Source organism: Oreochromis niloticus, unplaced genomic scaffold, assembly GCF_001858045.2.
Source record: "Oreochromis niloticus isolate F11D_XX unplaced genomic scaffold, O_niloticus_UMD_NMBU tig00007463_pilon, whole genome shotgun sequence".
In the NCBI taxonomy this organism is placed as follows: Eukaryota; Metazoa; Chordata; class Actinopteri; order Cichliformes; family Cichlidae; genus Oreochromis; species Oreochromis niloticus.
Window position 1 is genome coordinate 4,763 of NW_020328589.1, and position 11,643 is coordinate 16,405.

Below are 11,643 nucleotides of genomic sequence, written 5' to 3' on the forward strand. Positions count from 1 at the left end.
TTAAGTGTGTGACGTGCTGCTTGGGGTTGGACGGGGATGGATCACCCTTTATGTTGTGGTCTGGCCGCGCCTAGACGGGCCATAACACTGAATCTTTGAGATGATTAAACTTAATCTAAGTCTGGTGTGACTTTTGAGAACATAAGGGTAATGGTGTTACTTTGTCTCTGTTAGAGCTCCCCTGCTGGTCAGGGTGGCAGCAAAAAAACATTTTTTGCAAGAGCTTTGTAAACACTGGCAATCCCACGTCTCCCAAACTGCCTACCACCTCATTTATTTCAAGCATCGGCTTATTAATTATCTCTCTGTTAGTCTCTACATCCTTCCTATATCCGTTATGTGACATTTGGAAATTATCCTACAGACAATCGCACCAGATCTCTTGTTTTTTCTCTTTTCTTTTTGAAATTCAGCATATTCATGCAGGATAAGACCAACACTACAAAGAGAAGATGAGAACCTGAAAGACATGTATTTCATGCTTCTAGATTATTTAATATTTTAGGGGTGGCTGTAGCTCAGGAGGTAGAGCAGGTCACCTACACCTACAGACAACGATGAGACGGCCTATAGAGAGGAGGTGATGGCACTGTACGAGTGGTGCCTGGAAAATAACCTGACTCTCAACATCAGCAAAACTAGAGAAATGATAGTGGACTACCGGAAACGACCAGTCAGGGAACACCAGCCCATCCACATCAACGGTGTCAAGGTCGAAAGGGTCAGCAGCTTCAAGTTCCTTGGAGTCAACATCACTGAGGACTTCTCCTGGACGGGTCTAGCCTCCATGCTCAGTTTTCCGGTCCCTATGAGGTGGACAAAAAGATTAGTGACACTAGCTACGCAGTAAAAACTCCTGATCGAAGGAGAAAATTGAGACACTGCTATCAGGAAAGCTCGCCAGCAGCTTTACTTCCTGAGGAGGCTGAGGAAGTTTAGCATGAACGCCAACATCACCTCAAATTTTTACAGGTGTGCAATTGAGAGCTTGCTGACGAGCTGCATCACAGTTTTGGTACGGAAGCTGCTCTGCCAGCAGCCGTAAATCACTACAGAGGGTGGTGAAGGCAGCAGAGCACATCACTGGCACGAGGCTTCCTGCCATTCAGGACATTTATCTCCAGCGAATCCTCCGTAAAGCACACAGCATCATCAAGGACCACAGCCACCCAGCACATCAGCTCTTCTCCTTGTTACCATCTGGCAGACGTTACAGGAGTCTGTCTGCTCGGACTACAAGACTTAAAAACAGTTTTTACCACCAAGCCATACGACACCTCAACCACAACACTTAAACACACACAACACAGCACTCAGAAGCTACCCTGCAGCTTCACAAGTACTCTGTTTAATCTGCACTGGTCACTTCACTTTATTGTTATTGATATTTATATTTAAAAAGTGCAATACTGTAATTTTCTGCTGCTCATTCCTGTGCAATATCCCATCTGCCCTCCCGTCATATTTCTTTTCAAGATTTTCTTATTTAATCACTAGTGTACATATATTTATATTTATAGATACATATATATTTAGTCATCTTTTCTCTTTTACCATGTCTCTCTAATATTTTGCTCTTTACTATTTTTTATTTTTTATTTTATTTTATTTTATTATATTTTGTTATATTTTCTCCTACTGTATCATGCTGCTGAGTGACTGCTGCTCGTCAAACACATTTCATTGCAATGTTGACCCTGTGCTAACTTGGATATGACAAATAAAACTGAAAACTGGGAATCCCCGGCAGCCTACGTCTATTGCAGCATAACTAAGGGAGGATTCAGGGTCACCTGGTCCAGCCCTAACTATATGCTTTAGCAAAAAGGAAAGTTTTAAGCCTAATCTTGAAAGTAGAGATAGTGTCTGTCTCCCGAATCCAAACTGGAAGCTGGTTCCACAGAAGAGGGGCCTGAAAACTGAAGGCTCTCCCTCCCATTCTACTTTTAAATACTCTAGGAACAGCAAGTAGGCCTGCAGAGCGAGAGCGAAGTGCTCTAATAGGGTGATATGGCACTACAAGGTCATTAAGATAAGATGGGGCCTGATTATTTAAGACCTTGTATGTGAGGAGCAGGATTTTGAATTCAATTCTGGATTTAACAGGAAGCCAATGAAGGGAGGCCAAAACAGGAGAAATATGCTCTCTCTTTCTAGTCCCTGTCAGGACTCTTGCTGCAGCATTTTGGATCAGCTGAAGGCTTTTCAGCGAGTTTTTAGGACATCCTGATAATAAAGAATTACAGTAGTCCAGCCTGGAAGTAATAAATGCATGAACTAGTTTTTCAGCGTCACTCTGAGACAGGATATTTCTAATTTTAAAGATATTGCGCAAATGGAAGAAAGAAGTCCTACATATTTGTTTAATATGTGCGTTGAAGGACATGTCCTGGTCAAAAATGACTCCAAGGTTCCTCACAGCATTACTGAAGGCCAAGGTAATGCCATCCAGAGTAAGAATCTGGTTAGATACCATATTTCTAAGATTTTCAGGGCCAAGTATAATAACTTCAGTTTTATCTGAATTAAGAAGCAGAAAGTTAGCGGCCATCCAGGTCTCTATGTCTTTAAGGCATTCCTGCAGTTTAACTAATTGGTGTGTGTTACCCGGCTTCATGGATAGATAGAGCTGCGTGTCATCTGCATAGCAGTGAAAATTTATGCTATGTCTTCTAATGATGCTGCCTAGGGAAGCATGTATAATGTAAATAGAATTGGTCCTAGCACCGAACCCTGTGGAACACCATAATTGACCTTAGTGTGTGAAGAGGACTCTCCATTTACTTGAACAAATTGGAGTCTATTAGACAGATATGATACAAACCACTGCAGCACAGTACCTGTAATACCTACAGCATGTTCTAATCGCTCTAATAGGATATTATGGTCAACAGTATCAAACGCAGCACTAAGGTCTAGCAGGACAAGCACAGAGATGAGTCCACTGTCAGAGGCCATAAGAAGATCATTTGTAACCTTCACTAAAGCTGTTTCTGTGCTGTGATGAGCTCTGAAACCTGACTGAAACTCTTCAGATAAGCCATTCCTCTGCAGATGACCTGTTAGCTGTTTGACAACTACTCCAACACTTCCAGTGTTAAGAGCCCAGACCCATTTTTTACCGTCATAAAAACCATGGGACAGTCAATTCTGAAACATTAACAGAAAGTGTCCTCAATGTGTAAAGGGGCAGTGACACCTGTGTCACTGTGGGTGCTTAATATATACATTTTAAATTGTTATTGATCCCTTTACCCCGAATCCTAAAGTATATATTTATTTTCTTACTCTTCTTATATTTGTTGTTTGTTTACTTGCACTGCTGTAACTGGAGCCTCGTCGTCTCGTCTCTCTACATACTGGACTGTATGTAGCGGAGATGACAATAAAGTTTACTTTGACTTCAGCAGCGCGCAGGCGCACCGAGAGCTCTCGCGCTCACTTTTCAGGTATAGAATTTCGAAAAAACATCAGTGCAAATTATAAGTCTGTATCATGATGTCTGGTGTTTTCGTGTTGTTGGTTTGTTTTAATTTTGTTTATTTTGCGAGTTGGTTATTAGATGCTGCTCCAGTCAGCCAGAGAATCCCCCGCCGCCCCGCCCTCTCCTCCCTGTGCTGCAAGAAGCAGGCGCACCTCGCAAACGGAGGGCGCCCTTACTCCCAGCAAATGGGCGATAGAAAACCGATCGGTGCCTATGCCATTCCCAATATGCGCTGGCTGATGTCGGGGCAGCATGAGTATGAGCAATTTATTTATTTATTTATTTTGCCGATGCCCGTGATGCCGCCCCCACCAGGATGCAGCCCCGGTCAACTGCCCGTGTCGCCCGTATCTAAAACCGCTACTGATTGTAACATTGTAAATATAATGTTACAATTTTACATTATGTTAAATTGTAACATAATGTAAAATTGCAACATTGTAAACATAATGTTACAATTTTACATTAAAATTGCAACATTGTAAACATAATGTTACAATTTTACATTATGTTACAATTTAACATAATGTAAAATTGTAACATTGTAAACATAATGTTACAATTTTACATTATGTTACAATTTAAAATTGTAACATTATGTTTACAATGTTGCAATTTTAATGTAAAATTGTAACATTATGTTTACAATGTTACAATTTTACATTATGTTACAATTTAACATAATGTAAAATTGTAACATTATGTTTACAATGTTGCAATTTTACATTATGTTACTGTTAGAGTCGGACGGTGCCCCGACCGGTCGACCTGTGTGTGTGTTTGTTCTCCTCTCTCTCGCTCTGCTTTTTCTCCGGCTCCGCTGCGATTGTCACGCGGTCGCGTAGCAACGGAAGACCTCAGACCCGGAAGTGCTGCCGCTCTGAGCTGCCTCACCTGCGACCGATTTGTCGCCAGCTACTGCCAATTATCCACCATCGTTGGCAGGGCTGTTTAACGGTGTGGCTGAGTGACAGACAGCGCTGGAGTATTGCACCAAGCCTGGAAGCGAACGAGACAGAAGGGGAGACTTCACTGATTCTCTGGAGTTTTGTGGACACACGAGGGGAGACGGGGAGAGGAGCACTGAAGGGACTTGCACTGTGGATAACTGTGGATTGGTTTTGGCTTCACTGTAAATAAAGACACTGTTCAACTTAAACGAGAGGTCAGCGTCTGGGTTCGCTAACTCACCACCCTTAACAGTTACAATTTAACATAATGTAAAATTGTAACATTATGTTTACAATGTTACAATTTTACATTATGTTAAATTGTAACATAATGTAAAATTGTAACATTATTTTTACAATGTTGCAATTTAAAATTGTAACATTATTTTTACAATGTTACAATTTTACATTGTGTTAAATTGTAACATTATGTTTACAATGTTACAATTTTACATTGTGTTAAATTGTAACATAATGCTTAACAGATAATGGTTATCCTTTTTTATATCATACACAATTGTCTTTTTCACAGGTATTGATGGTAATTTGCAGTGGTTTAGTATTGATTGAAATACCTGTGAAGTCCTGTTGGTTTTTAATGATGATTTTATTGTTGCTTCAATATTATCCAAGGGTGCAAACGTGGTGGAAAATCAGAATCAGAATTTAACATTGATCCAACATCAGACCCTAACATTGTTTCAATATAGGACAGCGAACTGGATGAAAGTGACAGCGAGTACGAGAGGATCCCAGAGTCAGGCCTGAGGAACAGTTGTGTTGTGTGTGTGTGTGTGTGTGTGTGTGTGTGTGTGTGGTGTGTGTGGTGTGTGAGTGTGTGGTGTGTGTGAGTGTGAGTGTGCGTGCCCTCACAGAAGGAAGGTCACAGCAGGAGCTTTTTCAAACGCATTTCCAATCATTTTTTACAAGAAGTGTGGCTCATACAATGGTATAAATGTATTATTTGCGATACTTTATAAATATGAAACTCTAAAGATTTTGAGTTCATGCACATTGTGAAACAAGAATCTAAATATTTTGTGTCACAATGATTTCTATAAAAGCATGTTGTTTATGGGCATAATGTGACAAATCTTTTGCGGGCCCTATTAATGATCAATGGTAATTGAAGAGGAAGCTGAACCCAGGCTCTGGACATTTTCATGACAAGTGACAGCGCAGACATCTACTAATGAGAGAACATGTTTTATCATCATAAAGACTGTGATATGAAGCATCGTTAAAGTGTCACTTCAGTAATGTTGACTCGTGTTTTTAATAGATGACTTTAAAACACTAAACTCTAATTTCTGTGGTTTATTTTAAGTTTACAGAATATAACATGTGGTAAGACGATGAGTTTTACTTCTCACAGGTCGTGTTATGTGTATCTATTTATCATGTATGCTACTTTGCTCTGTGGACTGTAAAATGTTTCATTGTGTTCATGAAATAAACCAGACTTTCACCGTCTGCATCTTTTACTGTTTTTCTGCTTTTGTTCACTCCAAGTTTGACAAACCCACAGATATCCAGAGTTAACTTGCTAACAATGTGGAGCAGTCTCAGTGTATTTAGCTGCTTTTTCCCTAAACACAACCAACTGAGAGAAACGCTTGTAGTCCTCACTTTGGTCATTTTGAACACTGAAGGAGATTTGTTCCATAGACACCTTATACTAGTGTTTCCTGCACTTAATCCATCACTACTATGTTCTATTAAAATTCAGATTCCTTTTATAGTTTGCAGTGAAATTTGTTAAACCGTTGCTTAATGTGACAGAAGTACACGTCACTCTTTACTAACACATTTGTAGATAAGTTTATTGCTGAACCACACAACTAGCAGTCTCACACACTCTTTAGGGTTTTGAAGTTTTGTGTGTAATGGTTTAGTCTATCAAACCTTACCCTTTTCTCCCCAGTATCACAACAGTATGACTCCCAAAGTACGGATCAGTAAACAACCAATGATTCTAAAGCCAGAACAGAAAGATACGGTTGGAAGATGCATGATTGCGTTTTTATGATGCATAGTAAAACTATACCCCCTCTTCTTCTTCTCTGTGTTGTTGTTGTTCTTGTGTGTGTGTGTGTGTGTGTGTGTGTGTGTGTGTGTTTTGTTTGTTTGTTTTGTTTTTTTAAGGTCGGGTTTCTGAATCCAGTGAAGGTACGTCCACTGAGGATCTGCGCCTCACGCTCCGCATAAGAGAGGTGGAGACCCGAAACAGGCAGCTGGAGGTGCAGGCTATGCATCTCCGTATCAGGGCTCTTGAGCTTGAAAAGGGCTCAGCTGGTGTTTCCCCGACGTCATCAAGCACAAGTGCTTCTTCTTCTGCCAGCTTTGACATAAGTAAGCACATCAAGTTGGTTCCCCCGTTTCGTGAGTCTGAGGTAGACTCTTATTTTAGAGCATTCGAGCGCATAGCCGCTGCTTTGAAGTGGCCGAAGGAGTTTTGGTCCCTCTTACTTCAATGTAAGCTTGTGGGAAAAGCCCAGGAAGTGTGGTCAAGCCTGTCTATTGAGCAGAGTTTAGATTATGAAACTCTTAAGAAAACTGTGTTGCAGGCATATGAACTTGTCCCTGAAGCATATCGGCAGAAATTTAGGAATCTTAATAAAACTGCTAACCAGACTTTTGTTGAGTTTGCGCGAGAAAAGAATGTGTTATTTGAGAAATGGTGTTGTTCATGTAAAGTTAAAACCGTGGAAGAGTTGAAAACTCTTATTTTGCTGGAGGACTTTAAAAAATGTTTGCCAGAACGCATAGTGACCTATTTAAACGAGCAAAAGGTTTCATCTCTCACCAACGCAGCACTTTTGGCTGACGAGTTTGTTTTAACGCACAAAAGTGTGTTCTGTGCACAGAATTCGTTTCCGGAAATTTTCTCTGAACGAAAAAGGTCACCAAAAGCAGTGCGTAACAATATGCCTGCGTTTATTGCTAAATCAAACGGTCGCGAATGTTTTTATTGTCAGGACTCAGGACATTTAATTGCTGCGTGCCCGGTATTAAAGAGAAAAGAAGCGAGGGGCGCTAAATCTCCTGCAGGCGTGGGTTTGATTAAAACCGCTTGCTCGCCAAAGGTGCGCATGGAGGCTGAACAAAACCCGAAAACTGACAGCGACCCGCAGTTTCTACCATTTGTGTCACGCGGCTTTGTTTCGTTGACAGGTGAAGAAAATGATAAAGTGCCAGTCACAATCCTGAGAGATACGGGTGCGTATCACTCATTTTTACTAGAGTCTGTACTGCCTTTATCTGAGAAAACATCCTGTGGTTCCGACATACTAGTGTGGGGAATAAAAATGAGTGTGACCAAAGCCCCTCTGCATATGGTACACCTGCATTCGCCGTTAGTGTCGGGCTACGTTAAAGTCGCCGTGCGCCAGCGATTGCCAATTGAAGGAGTTTCCTTCATTCTGGGTAATGATCTAGCTGGTGGGCATGTTTTTCCCCCGCCAGAAGTCGTTGATGTTCCTGCCCTCGCTGCTGATTCAGGCTCACCCGCTTCAGAGGTGTTTCCTGCGTGCGCAATTACTCGTGCGCAGGCTCGTAAAATGGGTGAGATGGTGGACTTGTCGGGGTCGTTTATGGCAACGCTTGATGAAGACGACTCTTTTGTGTCACCCATTGAGTCTGTGAAAATATCAGCATGTGATGTTCCAGAAATGATTCCTGAAGACATTAATCAAAGCTTAAACATGTCCAGAGAAATGTCGATCAAAGCGCAGCAGGGTGACCCTTCACTGGTGCCTTGTTTTTCCTCTGTTGTGGACAGAGAGGCATCTAAAGCGCCAGTAAAATATTTCCTTGAGAACGGTGTGCTTTTGCGGTCTTGGTCTCCTGACTCGACTGATCTACACAGAGTAAATCAGGTACTGGTGCCAAAGGAATATAGACTCCAGATTCTCAGTCTCGCGCACGATGCCAGCTTAGCTGGACATCTTGGGGTCAAGAAGACGTATCACCGTGTATTACGTAACTTCTTTTGGCCTGGATTAAAATCGGATGTGGTGAAATATTGTCGCTCATGTCATACTTGCCAGGTAGTGGGAAAGCCAAATAAACCGATTCCACCAGCGCCTCTTCACCCTATTCCAGCGTTGGGTGAGCCATTTGAGAGGGTTCTGTTGGACTGTGTGGGCCCGTTGCCAAAATCGAAATCAGGCCACCAGTACATATTAACTGTAATGTGCGCTGCCACTCGCTTTCCAGAGGCAATCCCATTACGCACATTAAAGGCAAAGAACGTTGTGAAAGCCCTCACAAAATTCTTTTCAACTTTTGGGTTACCCAGAGTTGTTCAAACTGATCAGGGAACAAACTTTATGTCAAAGGTGTTTGCCCAGGTTTTGAAGGAGTTAAAATTAAACATCAAAGGTCCAGCCCTTATCACCCAGAGAGTCAAGGTGCACTGGAACGATTTCATCAAACCCTAAAAACCATGTTGCGCAAATACTGCCTTGAATCAGGTAAAGACTGGGAGGAGGGACTTCCACTTCTGCTTTTTGCTGTTAGAGAAGCCACCCAGGAATCCCTTGGATTTAGTCCGGCTGACTTAGTTTTTGGACACACTGTGCGCGGTCCCCTGCGACTGCTTAAAGAAAAGTGGTTATCAGAGTCGCATCAAGCCGAACATAATGTGTTAGATTACGTTTGCAGTTTTAGAGGGCGTCTTTTCCGGGCATGTCAGCTGGCCCGTGAAAATTTGGAACAAACCCAAGGCAACATGAAAGCCCGGTATGATAAAAGGACGGTGGTCCGACATTTTGCTCCTGGTGAAAAGGTTCTGGTGTTGCTTCCTTTAGTCGGGTCTAGCCTCCATGCTCAGTTTTCCGGTCCCTATGAGGTGGACAAAAAGATTAGTGACACTAGCTACGCAGTAAAAACTCCTGATCGAAGGAGAAAATTGAGGGTTTGCCACGTTAACATGCTTAAACGCTATGCTTCTAGAGAGGACGCGGCAGCTGAAAAAACCTCACCCATAGCGCCTGTCTCTGTGTGTTCGGCACCACCACTGTATGTTTTGCAAGATGATGACTTGATTGAGAAGAGCGGTTGTATGCCTGTTGCCCGTTTGCGAAACTCAGAAGTGTTAGGAAACTTAGAATCTTTTCTGTCGCATCTGTCAGGTTCCGCCCGCAAAGATATCAGTGATCTGATCGAAGCTAATTTGCTGATTTTCTCTGACCATCCCCGGCAAACGTCTGTGCTGTTTCATGATATTGTTGTGGAAGTTGATAAGCCAATAAAACAACACGCTTATAGAGTGAATCCAACCAAGCGGATTTTAATGCAACAGGAAGTAGAGTACCTGGTTAAACATGGGTTAGCTGAGCCCAGTAACAGTGCGTGGAGTTCGCCCTGCATTTTGGTGCCGAAACCTGATAACACCCCACGTTTCTGTACCGATTTCAGAAAGGTTAATGCAGTCACAAAACCAGATTCCTTTCCTCTTCCCAGAATGGAGGACTGCATTGATCGTGTCGGCTCAGCTACATTTGTCACTAAATTAGACCTGTTAAAAGGGTATTGGCAAGTTCCGTTAACCCCCAGAGCTTCTGAAGTCTCCGCTTTTGTAACTCCAGATCATTTCCTCCAATATACTGTAATGCCCTTCGGGTTGCGAAACGCACCTGCAACATTCCAGCGTCTAATGCAGAGGGTATTGTGTGGAGTGAAAAACTGTGAGGCATACTTGGATGACATTGTCGTTTATTCTCCAACATGGTCAGAACATCTAGAAACGCTCTCTCAGGTGTTCAGACGTTTTTGCGAATCTTCTCTCACATTAAACCTCTCTAAGTGTGAGTTTGGGAAAGCCACCATTACTTATTTGGGGAAACAGGTCGGACAGGGGCAAGTGCGCCCTGTGACTGCGAAAGTACAGGCCATTGTTGATTTTCCTGTCCCGCAGACAAAAAGAGCTCTGCGTCGCTTTTTAGGAATGGCTGGTTTTTATCGAGGGTTTTGCAGAAATTTCTCTGATGTGGTTAGTCCCCTAACTGATCTTGTTAGCCCTTTAAAGCCTTTTATTTGGTCTCCAGCATGTCAGGTGGCATTCGAGTCTGCCAAGGCATTGTTGTGCAGTGCACCAGTGCTAGCTGCGCCGAATTTTGAGCGCTCTTTTAAATTAGAAGTAGATGCCAGCGCGTGTGGTGCAGGCGCTGTTTTATTACAGGAAGATGGTCGTGGCGTAGATCATCCCGTCTGCTACTTTTCGAAAAGTTTAACAGACACCAGACCCATTATAGTACCATTGAAAAGGAGGCTCTTGCCTTACTACTTGCTTTACAGCACTTTGAGGTCTATGTAGGGTCAAGTGTTTTGCCCGTGCAGGTGTTTACCGACCACAACCCACTGGTGTTTCTTTCCCAAATGCGCAATTCCAACCAAAGACTTATGCGCTGGTCCTTGTTACTGCAAGATTTTAACTTGGAGATCAGTTACAAGAAAGGGAAAGAGAATGTGTTGGCTGATACTCTGTCTAGGGCACTTTCTCCTTGAATTAAACATTTTGGTGGTAATGTTAATTCTTGGGTAAGGGGGTGTTACGACTGGGATTGTAATCATATGCAAATTTGAGTGTGCAGGTGCTCCTCCGTGGTTGGTGCATCCAGGGTGGATGGCTCGCACCGATTGGCTGACGACCGGGAGGCAGCGGATGAGAAGAGACCACCAGGGACTGCCATTCATTCATCCTCGGCCCAACCCAACCGGCAGACCGTTCACTGTGTCACTGTTACTATGTTGGTTAATGTAAGAGCATGTAGGGGTGGACCGCCTTTTTGTTTGATCAGTTTTCTCCTGTTTCTGTTAGGTAGGGAGGAAAGTGATTGTCGTTTGGTTTAGTTCTTTTGAGTAGGTAAGTTGTGTTTATTCCTGAGATAGGCTATCTTTTGTTTGTTGTTTTGGCCTTGGGTTCACCCTGAAGTTATGATATGCTCCCTTCCTTTGTTTAACTGCACTCATTGTAAATAAATCACTGTCACAAATATTAAGTGTGTGACGTGCTGCTTGGGGTTGGACGGGGATGGATCACCCTTTATGTTGTGGTCTGGCCGCGCCTAGACGGGCCATAACACTGAATCTTTGAGATGATTAAACTTAATCTAAGTCTGGTGTGACTTTTGAGAACATAAGGGTAATGGTGTTACTTTGTCTCTGTTAGAGCTCCCCTGCTGGTCAGGGTGGCAGCAAAAAAAC

General features: G+C 42.7%; 1 long non-coding RNA gene across 1 annotated transcript; it reads left to right on the top strand.

The window, feature by feature from the left end:
* The first annotated feature begins 8,822 nt into the window (after positions 1 to 8,822).
* Positions 8,823 to 11,432, top strand: LOC109198580 (uncharacterized). Its single transcript, XR_003218284.1, has 2 exons — positions 8,823 to 8,909; positions 11,031 to 11,432. It is a non-coding gene; the product is annotated as an uncharacterized LOC109198580 (long non-coding RNA).
* Positions 11,433 to 11,643: the final 211 nt, after the last annotated feature.